This window comes from Podarcis muralis, chromosome 4 (assembly GCF_964188315.1).
Source record: "Podarcis muralis chromosome 4, rPodMur119.hap1.1, whole genome shotgun sequence".
NCBI lineage: Eukaryota > Metazoa > Chordata > Lepidosauria > Squamata > Lacertidae > Podarcis > Podarcis muralis.
Genome location: NC_135658.1, coordinates 86806741 through 86823495, shown reverse-complemented (window position 1 = coordinate 86823495; position 16755 = coordinate 86806741). Strand labels below are relative to the sequence as shown.

Sequence of the window (16755 nt, the reverse complement as noted above, 5' to 3'; positions counted from 1 at the left end):
AATTAGAACAGAAAATTTCAGTTCGCTCCAGTAGATCTGAAAACCTACAAAGATTTCATTTTCAACTAGACACAGAAGCTCATTTAGAAGCCTGTTTCAGTGGAAAACATTTTCTGTTTGCATATGTAATTGATAAGTGCCCCTCCAGTACGAAGCGGAGCGGTTTGAGTTTTAGCTTCGTTTTCAATGTTTACAAGGCATTGACAGCATTTCCGTTGAACTGAAAATCCTTTAAAAAGCCTATTTTCCAGGGTTTTTGACTGCACACTCTTTGCATCCTGGCATAAGCGTAGTACACGTGTCGAATCCCTCCCGTTTCCCTGATCCAGTTATGTCCATATGTGTTCAGATCCCTAACTGCACCAGGAACTGCAGACTCAAATGGATACCATGTGTGCTTTTGGCAAGGCCCAAAAGAGGAAATCCCCATGGAGGGATTGGTCTGTATAACACATGCTCAGTCTGGTGGCCTATCACGCATATAGGGGAGTTGGGACTGAGCCCTTCACTCCATCCTATTCCTGAATGGATCATCTCTCTTTGGTGGCTGCTGACTTGTTTTACACACACACACACACACACACACACTGACAGATTTTGGGGTCTCACATTTAACCAGCGCCCTGCACAACCTAAGGTTGCCATACCTCGAAGAGCAAACAAGAGGACAGCCTGAGCCGCTGCCAGCCCGAGCTGGGGAATGAGGTGTGTGGGTGAAGGCATGCAGGGCTGCTGCTGTTGTGCCCATATGCCTCTTTCCCCAGCTTGGGCTGGCAGAGGCCATGGCATGAACAGTAGCCCATGCCCACACGCGAGCTGCTTGCGTCTCAGCCCAAGCCCAAGGCACTGTCAGGCTTTGGAGGAATTCTATCCCTCCCTCAGTGGCAGCAAGCAGCAGAGAAAAACAAAGAAGAGTTCTTACTAGTAAGTTTATTCAATCGTCACCGTGAGAGACAAAGGAATGGAGTTTATTTGCTGTTAATGGCGTTGCTCCAACTGAGCTCATCCTGCCTCTCTTCCTAGCTATAGCGGTTCCCCTTATGGTGGCTGCCAGAGGCTAATTGTATCTGAGTCCTTTGCTCTTGCACTCTCGACGAACGCCGGGTTCTGGGAGAAGGAGGGTCAGAAATACTCTCCAGTGATAACGTGTTAGCTGGCTGCTCTGTCTCCCCCTTCTCTTCTCCCAACACCTCCCAACTCTTCTGTTCAGCTGTCTCTGAGCTGTGACCTCCCTCAAACCATGCTGTAATTCAGGCTTCCTCAACCTCGGCCCTCCAGATGTTTTTGGCCTACAACTCCCATGATCCCTAGCTAGCAGGACCAGTGGTCAGGGATGATGGGAATTGTAGTCTCAAAACATCTGGAGGGCCGAGGTTGAGGAAGTCTCCTGTAAGTCAATACTGCCTTCCTCTTCTATGGAAGCTTCAGGAGACGGGGGGATGATCTCCACCATTCCTCCTCAATCTCGTCCCCTTCAGTCCAGTCCCTGACAGCCACTCAAGCCATATGCCCCAAACCCCAAACATTTCCTTTAAAATGTAAAAATCCACTCAAATGGGCATGTTGGCCCCCCAAAAGAGGGCATGTCTGGGTTTTCCTGGACGTATGTTGACCCTATGCAACACCAAAATTTGGCACCCCTTTGCTACTCCATTCTAAATCATAGTTGTGGCCTTCCCGGTAGCACCCCAGAGACTCCACACCCAGTGCAACTGAACCAGTCCCACTCTGCACAATTCGCCACTACACAAACACACCACCGAAATGTAGGATTACCCTGAGAAGGACATGTGAGAAGAAGCTGAATTGCCGGGAGGGGCATCGTGCAGGGAGGCTGGCATAATGAAAATGCACTGGCAGAGTCAATCTTGTTGGTGCAACTGCACTATATCAACCTTCCCACCATCTCACCCCTGTCTCCCAGTGAGCAACAGCTACCCACCTGCCTGGAAGCTAACATAGTGGTAAGGGCAATCTGACAATCTACTTCTGACCTAATCCTCAAGCAGCAGTGTAACCTTGTCCAGAACAGGTCAAATACCACTTCCAAGCAATTCACCAACAGCACCTGTCTTGATCTCGATTATTTTGTTAGCCTCAATCCCACCCAAGTTAGCCGACTCCAGGCGCCCGTTTTGGGCTCCACCACTACTCATGGATCAGATGAAAGAGAGAGAGAGAGAGCTGGGTGTTCTCTGCATATCAGTGTCACCCAACTCCAAACCACAAGTCAAGCCAGTATTAATACATTAACAGTGAATGGAAGGGGATGCTATGCTTTCCCATCTTCGTCGTTGGCTGTTGCTAGTCCAACAGTTACAGTGATCTCCGCAGGCCTATACAGCCTTGTTTTTAAACAGCTGAAACCCCGCTGATTTGCACGTTGGATGGAATAGGAGATGTAGGCGATGCTGACTCCAGTTCCCACACTCTCCCATAACCAGCTGACCTGTGGAATTTCAAGTATGTTGATTGTTGTATTGCAAAGGAGAAACATGTGTGGACATGTGTGTTATTCCAGCTAGGAATACGTGCGCCAATTCCTGCATTTGCATCCTGGTGGTTTTGGGGCGTTGCCTTATATTTAAAGATGGGAACAGAGGGCGTTTCTTTGGCACCACAAATGTGAATGTGACCTGAGACGGTTTTCTTGACACCCGTCCTGATTTATTTCATCCCTGCTTGCAAGATAGATTCATAATTGACAGAGACAGGCATTTCAGTTGAAGTCAGGACTCAAAAGCATCCGTCTCTGGGCTTGGCAAGCTAGTCTCTGATGAACAAATACGACATAATTTAATGATGGACAACATGATAGCATCAGATCTGTCTATGGGTAGAACTGTGCTCAGATTACTCACTGTTTTGCACAAATGTTTGATTGTATCAAAAACTACCTGGAGTAAATCCATTGGGAGAAAGTTGGAGGACTATGCAGTTCTTCATCTTTCTTTCCATGTGTTTGCAAGTGACACTGATATATATATATATTTGTTTAGTCGTTTAGTCGTGTCCGACTCTTCGTGACCCCATGGACCAGAGCACGCCAGGCACCTCTGTCCTCCACTACCTCCCACAGTTTGGTCAAACTCATGCTGGTAACCTCGAAAACACTATCCAACCATCTCGTCCTCTGTCGCCCCCTTCTCCTTGTGCCCTCCATCTTTCCCAGCATCAGTGTCTTCTCCAGGGGGTCTTCTCTTCTCATGAGGTGGCCAAAGTACTGGAGCCTCAGCTTCACGATCTGTCCTTCCAGTGAGCACTCAGGGCTGATTTCCTTAAGAATGGATGCGTTTGATCTTCTTGCAGTCCATGGGACTCTCAAGAGTCGTCTCCAGCACCATAATTCAAAAGCATCAATTCTTCGGCGATCAGCCTTCTTTATGCTCCAGCTCTCACTTCCATACATCCCCATATATATTCCCTCAGGCACTGATGTTTACTTCACTATAGAAACACAACTGTTAATATAGTCAAGCACCTGGTCAAAGATGAAATGCAGAGCCCTCAGCAAAACAATAGAAGGTATTGTTGGTGCACTGTGCAGAAATTGCACACAACAGTTGAAGTCAAATTTGCATACCTTGTAAACTGGCCATAAAGCTGAGCCTGTCGTATAGGCAATCTCTTATTTATTCCTATTTTCTTCCAACTGGAAACATGGAGGCAGGACTCAATCGATAGCCATTGGGTTCCATGTTGTGTAGACTCAGTCTAAACTGATTCTGAAATTCCTCTACTGAGGCGAATTGGTAGATTTCTATTAACAAAGTTTTACAAGTAAATAAAACTTTAATTTCATACCCTCCAACATTTCTCCACTGAAAATAGGGACGTCCCATTCCATAATGGTAATTTACTTTTTATACCCCACACACCTTACTGGGTTGCCCCAGACACTCTGGGAGGCTTCCAACATATATAAAGACATAAGAAAGCATTAAACATTAAAAAGAAACCTTCCCTATACAGGATTGCTTTCAGGTGGCTCGGGAATCGGATAACTCCATACCCTCCAACAGTTCTCCAATGATAATAGTCACATCCTAAGGAAAAGTGGGCCATTCTGGGATCAAATCTGAAACTGGGTTGGCTTCTCTAAATCAAGGACATTCCTGGAAAATAGGGACACTTGGAGGATATGTAATTTTTTCTTGGGCATAATTATGATTACCAATGGAAGTGTGTTTTCCATGTTAATTTTGTCTCAAGTTAATGTGAGGCCTCTTCTAATACCTGGCAAGTTACCTGTTCTGGGTGGGGTTGAATTCCCTCTAAAGGAGCAAGTTTGGGGTTACATCTCTTTCTCTGGAAGCCCAACTGTCTGATTATCCAAATATATAATAAGCAGACTAGTTTTCCACACTTGCATTTAAGGACAGAAGCAGCATATTCGGAGCTATGCAATTTCAAAGTGTTTGTGAATTTTGACTTTGACATATGCCCTTTGGATATACGCAGCCAACCACTTTACCAGATGAATGGCAGCACGATGTTGAATTGCTTTGGAGGTGACCTACCTTTTCTTCACATATTTACCACAAATTCATCCAGCTATAGACGTTCTCTGATGGCTTTAGCATGAGGGTTGGCTTGGAGTTCAAGGCAGAAGTTGTGGTTGACCACATCCTAGCAGACAAAATATAATTGCTATATTAGGATCTTATACATATTTCAGTAGATTCCCTATAAATAATCCCCAAAGCTCAACTCCTTTACATGAAATATATTCAGATTTTGCCCTTGGGGAAAAAGAGAAAAAGATGGGGCTGGAATCCCTGATTCAGCATTTACTGACCACATTGCCATATTGTAACTTTTATTTGACTCAAGTGCATCCAGTGATCAAACAAAACACTTTGAGGCTTAAGCAGGGATAGTTATGCAATGCCCTGAGGATTTACTATTTATTTATTTTAAAAATATCCATGTCACCCTTCCGTAAGATCTGGAGCAACCAGGACACTCTATATTCCAACCTCTCTCTGCCCTGATTTTCCATCTCCCCACCCCACCCCACAATCCAATTCTCAGCCAGCATCTTGTAGAACAACTCAGAATCTTCAGTCCTTATTGGGCTGTTTGGGTGTCTCCCTTCCCCTGCTAAGGGTTCTCTTTGTCTCTTTTGGTAATTAACATTTGGGTTCACTCAGCCCTACAGATGCGGATGGTGGCACTGATACACACGCAGGGAATCAGTACTAGGGAATTAGCATTTGCCAGCCTTCCCCAACCTTTTGCTCAGTGGCATAGCGTGGGTTACCAGTGCCCAGGGCTGCACAGAGTGGTGGGAGGGAAGGAATGCATGGTTAATGGTCGAGGATGATAGGAACTGTATTCTAAAAGCATCTGACAGCACAAGGTTTGGGAAGGCTAGCGTACATAGGCTATACTGAGCAGATGCTACTTTGTATGTCCTTAATTAGTGTAAAATTTACTTTTTTAAAAAACATTCCAAACCCAACAGGGAATTCGTGGCACATCTGGGCGGCAGGAGGAAATCCTGTGGCCATAGAGTCAATTTTGCAGGGATCCCTTGCCTCAGCAGAACAGGCCAAATGACAGATTTTATGTACTTTATCATGCACTAGAAAGACACTTGCTTCTGTTTTGAACATTATTTGGGGGTGGGGAACCATGACCATCACTGTTTCTGGAGCACAGTTACAGATGGGTAGCCGTGTTGGTCTGCCATAGTCAAAACAAAAAAAATTCCTTCCAGTAGCACCTTAAAGACCAACTAAGTTAGTTCTTGGTATGAGCTTTCGTGTGCATGCACACTTCTTCATTTGATGGACTTCCATTTCATGCGGCTCAATGTGGTGCCTTCCATAGTTCCAGTTACAGATGGGTAGCCGTGTTGGTCTGCCATAGTCAAAACAAAAAAAATTCCTTCCAGTAGCACCTTAAAGACCACTGGAGCACAGTGTTCTTGATATGGCATGCACATTTTAAAATGCAAGTTTGCTGGCTGACCTTTGAAAGCTAACATCTTGGAATAAACCCCTAAATCACAGATGAGCAGGCAAGCTACATAACAACATACATACATTCAGATCTATTAAAGGGCGTGAACATTTTCTGTGGATAAGATAGCTCAGTCCATGAGGTCTATACAGACTAGCTAAGAGTCATATTTGGTGACAACACTGATATTTAAGCATCTTGACCATTTGGGAAGACCCTTCTAGGGTTGAAACATCTTTGGTCTATAGCAATATTGTTGGTCACATTTTTCTGGCCATATAAGGTGATGTTCTGATGTTATTTTATATTGCCATGAGTATAAGAATGAGATTTTAGATTGTTTTTGATATATATCTTCTAAATCTGTGTGTGCATGTGTTAAATATGGATTTAAACTTCTGTTTTTCATACATTGGGGAAGTAATTTGCAGGTTTAGACACTCAGGCCCAATTTTGTACTTTTGTTCCCTTGCAAACGGCAACCATGAATATGACAATCGCATTTGTGAAAACATGTGTAACAGACAAGTACACTCACCCAGGTGTCTGTTGAGTTACTGTTCCCTGATGGGAATAAACTCAGTGTGGCAACTTGAACTGTCTACCATGTAATTTGTGAAACAGCCTTGAGCAAAGTAGAATGCATTTTCTTCCTAGTGCATAAGCTTAGGATCACAGCCTTAGTGATCTGAGCAACTTAAGATTATGACATGCTGCCTACTTTGTGGGGCATAAAGAATCGCAGGAGAAATTTCTCCTGAACGATCTACTGATAAGGTGATGAAAGTACGAATATCCCTGCTGGAAAACAAGCATGCAATGACATTCCGAGATTGCATAAACTGTGTTTCAAAAGCGAGGTATTGGCATTTTTACAAAACCTTATGTACTCTGAAAGAAGGGTTAGCTCAAACAATGCCAAATATGTACCACAGTAGAAAACAAATATTTGCCTAAGGTGCTGAGCAAGCAGCAATAAGCAAGCTCAGGTAAGATCCATTCATAGGCATTTTTCTCTCTCTCTTGTAAAGAGCTTTCCCTGAGCTGCAGCATTAACACTGGAGTTCAGTGTCATGGCTATGCTTTTTTCTTTTTAACTAGCAAGATGTCATTGTCGGTACGTGTGTTTTGAGAAAAGCCTTCAATTCATAAAGAGCCCTGAGGGTGCAGTGCATTCTGCACAGAGACAAATTTACACACACACACACACACACCATGCCCTCAAAAGTACAGTATCCCCAAGGACATCACTTTACCTATTTCAGATATGAAAGAATGGGAACCATTTATTTATATGGGAAAAACACCATTGGGTTTATGGCAAGCAAGATCTGCTTCTAGCTTCCTGCAGTGAGCTCAGTCACCAGCAAGAATGAACAAACTTCTCTCTGTCTCTCAAAAGAAAATACTAGAGTTTCTGTTGTATGTGTTCATTCTAGAAGGGGGCCTGAAATGTTCAATACATTTTTTATTTTTTTGCTCTGACCTTATTCTTTATGGTTAGCTCCAGCAAATTTTGCAAGGTTGAGCAGCTTGTGTACAGCTCTAGGGAAACAGATTTGCATAAATATTTTCAAACCTGATTAGGAATATAGCCTCACCATTTTCCCCGTGGGAACTGACTTGTAATCATTGCAATGCCATGAGCGCAGGAATGCTGCACATCCAAAGCTAAAGGGCAAGGGAAAGAACCGAAATCATTCCAATGAGGGCTGGGTATACTCAGTGGTGACTAAATACTGACTGTTTATAGAAACAAAACCTAGAAATGAGGGAATGGAATAGAGTATCCTGGAGTGGAACGGCTAGGGCTGACTGGCACTCTGAACAGCCATCCACACATTTTGTTGTGTGTTGAGGTCCCCAAGCCACCCCAAATAAAACACAATTCAAACAGAATTTTTGTTTAAGGTTTGTGGCATAATTTTGGCCACAACTTTATTAAAATACAAAAAATGTGAGTGGTTGCTGAGGCATTGGTTGTGACTATCTGACCCCACACGGGGACCGACTGACATTCACACACCCGTGAAAGTCAGAAAGAGAAAACATTTTGGGGAGAAAAATGGCGCTGGGTACCATGCCCTCACCTCTCCCCAAATGCTCCCAGGGGCTCTTGCGTGGCACTAGCCCCTTGACAGGATTCGGACAAAAGCATGGCGAGCCCCTGGATTCCTTTAACGGAATACTCTTGCAGGAGCAGTATTGGAGGGGCAGGCACAGCCAATCCATACCCCTCCACCAACCAATTCATAAAACCAATGCCTAACCGCAACCTTACAAGTTGTGACGATTTGCTACACAGTAGGCAAAAACCAAATGGCCCAGCCAATCAGCCAAACGAACAAAATTCCTACCACGCCCCTGCCCCAAAAGCAGACGACCCCATGACAGGCATAGCAAGGTCAAGGGAGCAACCCTAAATATAGGGAGGGTGGGTGGGTGATCTGATGCACGCAGCAAAAAGAGGAAGCTCATTGCTGCGCGCGGGTAATATAAAGCTTATGGCTGTTAATCACAAAATGGCAACATCAAATTCTCCCCAACGACAAGAGGAGCCCAATCGCAATGGTGGCCAACTTATCTTTCCTGCCCAGCAACAGTGGGATGTCTTGTTAGACCCCAGCACAACACGTGCTCTCCATGAAGGAGAACACGCTTTGTAGTTCTCACTTCTTTGCTTACATGTGAGAAAGCAAAAGAGTACTCAGCTGAGGAGTGGGATAAACCTGTTACCTGCCTCCGGTAACCCCATCCAAATAAGAACCAAGCTTGGAGAAGGAGAGGCAGGAAGACAAATCTAAAAAGAGAAAACGCAGAAGGGGAGGGGAATGGAAGGGGGGAAAGGAGAACAGTTTGACAGTGCCAGAAACAAAGTGGTGAACTAAAAACAGGGATTTATATACAGTTTGGGACCAGGCTGATCTTCCAGCCCTGGTGGTCTTGCTTGGATGGAGGGACTGAAAATGACCCAGCCGTCTTTCGTCCCCTGGCTGATGGATGGGGCCATAGTGTACTTCCCTTCTGCTCTGCAATTGGAGCCAAGTGTTCTTTCTGGCAGGCAAGGAGGAAACAAACTCATTGCTTCCTGATGGATGGGGACAGACTTGTCTTCCTCCGGCCATAATGTTCTTCCTGGGAGGCAGATGCTGTGGCCTCCCTCGGTCCCTTGGGTCCCTGGCCAATGGCAGAGGCCAGAGTGTACTTCCCTCAAGGTCTGATGTCTGAGGGCAACAGGCAGATTATCAACACATGGAGAACATCTCCGGTGCTATTAAATATGTCAGCATTCAAATACTTCATAATGCTTAAATGGAGTTTTGTAATAAACCACACACACACACACTCAAAATTCCAGATGGCTGCATTGGTTCAGCAGAAGAATTATCTCCAAGCAAAAGTAGAGTACCTTCATCAGGACCAAGCAAACTGCCACAATAAATCCTTATGCATTGAGGGCTGACCCATACATTGAGGATTGCTAAGGGCATTGTCAGGGACTGACTAGGTGAGGTGGAGTGGTAGAAACCGGGATCCTGGTGGTGGGCAACCGGACGCACCCCAGAGGAGGGGAAGAGCTGGGATGGACTGGGAGCTTGGAGGATGAGGGAAAGGGGGAAACAGGCAGGTGCCCCTGCACAGAGCAAAGAGAGGAGTCAGACTTAGCAGCTTTACAGAGCCCGCCGGAACAGTGTTTCTGCTGGCAGCCTGGCAGCTCCTCCCATTTGCGAGATATAACAGAGCAGAGAGCCAAGCAGAAACAGAGAGGGTCCCTTGGAGCTCGCCCTAGAAAGAGGGAAGGGCCTGACACAGAGGGAATGGAGTGAAGTCGGAGGTGCAAGACAGTCTGAGAAGCTGCTTGCTATGGTGGAGTATATCGCTCGAGTCTCCATGTGTTTTCTGTTCTGATTCATTAATAAAGGGACTAGGTAAAGGTAAAGGTAAGGTAAAGGACCCTTGGGTGGTTAAGTCCAGTCAAAGGCGACTATGGGGTTGCGGCGCTCATCTCGCTTTCAGGCCGAGGGAGCCGGCGTTTGTCCACAGACAGCTTTCGGGGCATGTGGCCAGCATGACTAAACTGTTTCTGGTGCAATAGAACATCATGATGGAAACCAGAGTGCAGAAGCACTGTTTACCTTCCCACCACAGTGGCACCTATTCATCTACTTGCACTGGCGTGCTTTTGATCTGCTAGGTTGGCAGGTGCTGGGACCGAGCAACGGGAGCTCATTCTGTTGCAGGGATTCAAACTGCCAACCTTCCAGTTGGCAAGCCCAAGAGGCTCAGTGGTTTAGACCACAGTGCCACCTGCGTCCCTTAAAAGGACTAATTGCAAGTTAGCAGGGGTTGCCTTCTCTCTCTGCTCTGCAAAGTGTGCTACGTATCAGCTCCCTTGACAGGCGTGGGGGATGCTGGGGATGTCAATCCCATGTGCAAAAGTTTGGCACAAAGCAAGCTAGTGTAAAGTTGCACCACATTGTAACACATTCAGCAGCAGGGCTTCTGCTGTTGCTCTGCCTAAGCACAGCAGAGGGGGAAAAAACCTTTAAAATAGTGTTTTATGTTGGGTTGCCCGATCACATGACTGAGCAGAACGGGCTTGGGATCCAGCCTAAATCTCCTTTCACTGCTCACACACCGCTCCTCCCTTCCGAATGTCCTTTTTGGGGAACTTTCACACAGTGGCGTAGCGTGGGTTATCAGAGCCCAGGACCACATGGAGGGTGATTGGGAGGGTGGGAAACAGGCAGGGTATGCATGTGCATTTAACTTTCTAACAGCTTCCGCATCATCCAGGAGCTTGCAGCCACCTAGATAAGAAAAGAAGAGTTGTTCCATTGTCTGGAGAGGTCACTTCCTGGTTCGCATGGAGAAGCCATTTTCAACAGAGCCCAGCGACAGAAGCATGCGGCTGCATTCAGGCAACGCCAGGTGTTGAAATTTTGTGCCCCCTAGCAATTTTGGGCCCGGTGCAACCTCTCCTGAGGCTCCCCCCCCATTACACCACTGCTTGCACCAGGGGTCAGCAAACTTTTTCAGCAGGGGGCCACTCCACTGTCCCTCAGACCTTGTGGGGGCCAGGCTATATTTTGAAGAAGAAAAAAATGAACAAATTCCTATGCCCCACAAATAACCCAGAGATGCATTTTAAATAAAAGGACACATTCTACTCATGTAAAAACACGCTGATTCCCGGACTGCCTGCAGCACAGATTTAGAAGGTGATTGGGCCTGATCCGGCCCCTGGGCCTTAGTTTGCCTACCCATGGCTTACACCATAAATGGCTCCATCAGTTTCAACTCACCAGCTGAGCTATGGCTGAGGTGGGATGAGCAAGTTATGCTGTTATATCTTCAGCTGAGCTGGGGATGGGGGCTTAACACCAGGTAAGCTGGAAATCAGCCCGCTGAGATCCACAACATCATAAACTGCTCATCCCAGCAGGTCTTCCCACAGAAAGTGACTTTGTTTTATTCAGCATTCTAAATGAGGACGTGGATTGGACTTAGATTTAACAGCTTTTCAAAGACTTTGAACATGAGACTATGTAAGGAAAGAGAAAATCACATCTGAGCACGTAGGGATTACCTTCAACCAAGGACATCAAAGCGTTAGTCATGTTCAATTTCTGACTCAAAAGTTGAAATGTCAAAAGAAGGACTGGTTAGTAATTCTGAAAGTATATGGTCACCTTTGTATGGGTATAATAAACTATCTCAGTCAGTGGCGGAGAAAGGGGGTGGGGTTGCCCCAGGTGTCATCACTGAGGAGGGTGAAAAAAATATGAGGTTTTCTTTTCTTTTCTTTTCTTTTTTTGAAAAAAAAGGGCTCATGAAACTTTTTAGTTCAGTCAAGAAACGTAACAAAATGTGGCTGGTACTGGATGCCACACTGCAGAGGCCGGAACTTACCGCAGGGCCTTCAGCGTGCCCGAGCCACGCATCTCTCCTGGGAGTGACATGGTGGCTTGGGGACCTGCAGGCTCTGCACTGCCTGAAACGGCAGCATGGGACTTGTGCCTGCCTCCGCCTCTCCCTCAGCTGCCTTACAGCCGATGGGGAGGTGGCAGAGAAGCTCCACACAGCACACCCTGGCCCCATGGGTGGCTTGCCCTGCCCCCATTGGGCTGCTCGCCCCACCCCCGGCTGCAGGATGCACAGACTGCAACCGACAGCCGAGCGGCTAGCTACGCCACTGAGAAGAGCGCTGCTGAATCCTATCTGGAACAGAATCCTGTTCTCACAGTGGCCAGCTAGATGTCTATAGGAAACCCTCAAGCATATACCGGTACCTTCCAATACGAATTTACCCACCAGCAGGATCTTGCACCTTTGCTAGTGCTATACACAAACATTTGAAATGCACAATATGATTGCATCCTGCCCTATCCCCACCCCAGCTGTGCGGCAACTGAAATGTCTGTGGGTGCTTCCAGCTGGGGAATTAATATTGTAAACTGGCCATTCAGAAATTGCAAATGGGACATTGGCAGCAGGGTTGTTGTTTTTGTTTGTTTTTTACTTGTCTGGTTTTCTGTGAAAACTGTGAAACTGAATATAAAAGGAATGAAACACAGCCTAGCATTTTGATGCTGATCTCATGGGGGTGTATGTGAGAGCAGTGCCAATCCCACAATAAACACCTGTCTGGAAGCAACCTATAATATACCAGGATGTGGCAAAATAAGGAAACGTACCTTTTAACTCTTCAAAACTGCAGCGGCAGCACATATCACCTTGCTCTCTCTTGCAGCCCCCAGATATTGGAAGATGGCTCTCCTCTCTCCTCTTCTCCAGGCTAAACCTACCCAGCTGCCTCAACTGTTCCTCATCAGGCTTTGTTTCCAGACCCTTCATCATCCTGGTCGCCCTCTTCTGCTCACCTTCCAGCTGCTCAATATCCTTCTTCAACTAGCCTGTGCTGACTGGCAGCAGCTATCCAGGGTTTCAAATGGGGGGTGGGGACATTCCCAGGACAGAAGGCCTGCATGCAAAGCAGATGGTCCAATGCTGCGCTATGGAGACCCCTAGCCTGCCTTGAAGGATGTGGGGGTGGTCTCCCTTTGGAAATGGGGTTGCAGAAAGAAGGATGTGAAATGCCGATGTGAATCTGTGGATAGAAGATACAGTCCAGCAGCAGTCAGAACAGAAGGTGCCTCAAATTTTTGACAGAGAAGCATCACCTCTCAGGAGGGGCCAGGTCCAGGTGGAGGGGTTGCCATGGTGACAAGGACCTGCCCTCCTTTGTGACATCTCTTGCTCTTCCCTTAAAAGCCTCTGACTTGCAGGCGGCCATTGTGGGTTAGTGAGGAGAGTCAGGAGAGAGAGGTAGTGGTGGTGGTGGTGGTGGTGGTTATAGAAGAGGAGAGGTTTGCTTGTTATTTTTCTTTTTCTTTTCTTTATTACTTTTATTTGATTCATTTTATTTTATTTTTATTTATTTTATTTTTTATTTTACCTTTTTTATTTTAACACTTTTATTTTACTTTTTTGTTTTTTTGTTTTTTTGTTTTTTTGTTTTTTGTTTTTTGTGCACATTTGTGCACATTTGTGTGCGTTTCTGCATATTTGTGCATATTTGTGCACATTTGTGCATATTTGTGCACATTTGTGTGCATATTTCTTTTGTTTATAGAGAAATAGTTAGGGGTAAGCGTAGGGTTAGGGTGGGGGTTACGTTTAGAGTTAGGGCTGGGTTTGGGGGTGGGGGTGGGATCAGAGTTTGGGATCAGGCTTGGGTGGGAATTTTAGCTAGGTTGTTAGCTTAGATAGGGGGGGGGGGTTCATCAAGAAGATGTGCAGGCTGTAAGTACCATTCCTTTGCTTTCTCTTGGTCTCCTGGGGGCGGGGTTTGAGTCCTGGGGTCCCCTCCACAGCTTTAGCTCTCTGGTCCACCAGGGAGCTTCATGGCTGAGTGGAGATTTGAACCCTGCTCTCCCAGGTTCTCCCAGTCCAGCCCTCCAACCACTACACCTCTGCCTGGCTCCATTTTGCATTTCTCCAGCTGCCCTACAACACTGGCCTTCTTCCCCTCCCTGGGGGGGGGGTCTCTCTGGCTCCAAGGAAGACTCCACCCCCTTCCTCATGTTTTGCTCCTCTTCAGGGACACCTTGATGCTTGGAGGACCCTCCTAGGGGTCTCCTCCCTCACCAGGAAGGGCAGGGCTGTCCTAAGAAGACGAGGCAGAGCAGCCCTTTAACAGCTGGCAATGCTTGTCTTTCCTTTGGGCTGGAACTCTTGAACCCATAGCACTTGGGGCCTCCTTTCTCTCTCTGCCAGCCATTCTTGCTCTGGGCTGCCTCTTTCCAGCTCTGCCAATGCCCTTTCAGGTTGCAGAACTGCAGAGAGAGGGCAGGAATTGGGCCAGACGCCCCTCCTCTCTCACACACACAAAAATTGGGGCTGCCAGCTTCTGAGTCGCTCTCTCTGCTCGTCTCTTCTAGGTTCAGGCGCTTAAGGCGGCTGATCAGCTGCAAGAAGGTGGCCCCCTTGGAAGTCCTGGAGCAGCCTGCGGTGTCGGGTGAGCAAGTGGCCCTCCTTTTGGGGATGCAGGAGGGCAGGAATGGGCTAGGGGGGCATCTAGTAAAAAGATGCACAGAGCCAGACGGCTGGATCCAACCCGCTTATCTGCGACAGCATCTGGAAACCCAACCGCCCCGCCCCCCCAGCAACCACCCCATTTTGTGGGGTCTGTTGGAGGAAGCAGGGGGGTGGGTTGTGGGGCAAGACAGGGGGACAGTTGTCAGCGGGAGGGGCACCTTCCCTGGGGAGCCATGTTCTGGGGGCAGGAGATCAGGATTGGCCCCCAAGGCCTGGGGTGTCCCTCTCCTGTAGTAGGACTTGGAATCCAGGAGAAAACTCTTGGGAAAGCCTTGCAAGGGGCTCAGGGAGGAACTCACCAATCCCTATGTCCTTCACTTTGCAGATGTGCTGGGGATCCACATCCCTTCCGTTGCGGTGAGTATTAGCTAAAACGAGAACAGGGAGGGGATCCCTCAGATCTGCCCCCCCTCTTGCACTCCACTCTGCACTCTCAGATGTGGAGGAGCCCTCCCCCCACAAGGAACTGACAGCCTGACTTTTGCCTTTCAGCTGCTGGACAAAGATCAGCTCCAGCTTCTGGGCATCATCCAGGACTGCCAGGCAGCTCGGCTCAGGGGGCTCCGAACCCTGAAGTACTCCAAGGAGGAGACTGCCAAAGCCATTCTGGTGAGTGATGGGTGGTGTGAGGGACCCCCATGGGGAGGGAGGGGCAGAGAGGGGCTGGCGTTTGGGGTTGGAGCCATCCTCTGGAGACTCCTGGAAGGAGCTGACTTTCCTCCTCTGCTCTCTTCTAGAACATTCTCGGGCAATTGGAGTACTTCAGGGATCGCCCCCTGAGCCTGGCCCTGGCCTTCGAGGCCCTCCTGCAATTGAGGTGAGTGGGATCTTTGGGGTGGGCAGGGCTGCAGGGGGACAGAACTCCGGGGGGAGCTTTGGGTGGACAAGTCAAGCAGGAGGGAGAAGGGTCAAGGGAGACTTGGAAGAGGCAGTGTCTAACCCCTTCCCTTTCTCTCTCCAGTTTTATGAGACCCCACTTCAGTCTCTCTATGGTGAGTGAAATCCTCCATAGAACAGCGGAGGCAGTTCTGGGGAGTGCAGAGGAGGACAAAGAGGTATGTCCTCTGCTTTAACTTCTCTTTGCACAGCTCTTTCTTCTTTTTACACTCTTCCAAAATTTAACCCAGAAGCACTCAACCTCTCTTCTCTCTTTTCCCACAGGAACTGAAGAGGCCATTTCAAAGCCTGCTGGGGGGTCTCCTCCTAGAAGCCCCCAATACTAGCACCCTCCTCCAGTTGCTTACCGTAAGTATCCTGATAGCATCAGGAGTGGTTTTAGGGTTGCCCCCCTGTCCCTTACCCAACTAACTGTCCCATTTCTTTCATCCTGCAGGACTTCCGATATTACGCCCTTTTGGGGAGTGAAGACCAAAGGAAATTAGGGGCCAGCAGTATATCCCTGCTGCTGGCCCTTTCACGAAGATTCCCGAACCTAAGAGTAAGTATTTTGCCTCCCTGTATTCAGTTCTTTGGTTGCTTCCATCCTTCCTGGGTGGGGCTGCTTCTCTTACACCCATCCAGGGTGGGGTTCATAGTGTCAACTGACTCATATTTGTCTTTCCTCTGCAGAACACAGTAATTCGGCCAGAGCTGGCTTGTTTTAGGAATAATCTGAAAGAAGGTAAGCCCCACACCTTGGGGACAGTAAACTCCCTGTCCCTTGTTTGCCCAAGACACACTTCCCAGGTCTTCTTGCTGGGAGTCCTGCAGGACCTGCTCCCTGCCTGGCAGGCCTTTCCCACCTGGCCTGGGAGGGCAGCACCCAGACTGACTCCAGCTACAAGAAGCGGAGAGGACTGAACAGATTTTCTCTCTTTTTCATTCTTCTCCATCCAGATGACATCATCATTGAGGAGCTGTGATTTTCCTCCTTGAAGGAATTGCCACTCTATTTGGACGTCTCAACTGGCCAAAGACTGGCAGAAGAAGAGGCACTGAGAATCAGGAGGGGGGCAGATGATTTAAGCAGCCATGAAATATGGACTGAGATTGGGCAGAACAAGAAAGAAAGAAAGAAAGAAAGAAAGAAAGAAAGAAAGAAAGAAAGAAAGAAAGAAAGAAAGAAAGAAAGAAAGTTTTTAATGGATTTTGAATAAACGTGCAATAAATTGTTACTGTTTTGGATTTCATTGTATTATTGTCTTCTTTTCTGTTGTTGAAATAGCATGAGCATTTTTAGCTGCTGCA

At 47.3% G+C, this 16755-nt stretch overlaps 1 pseudogene; it reads left to right on the top strand.

Annotated features, from left to right (window-relative positions):
- The first annotated feature begins 801 nt into the window (after positions 1-801).
- LOC114595395 (uncharacterized) lies at positions 802-16430 on the top strand (annotated as a pseudogene).
- Positions 16431-16755: the final 325 nt, after the last annotated feature.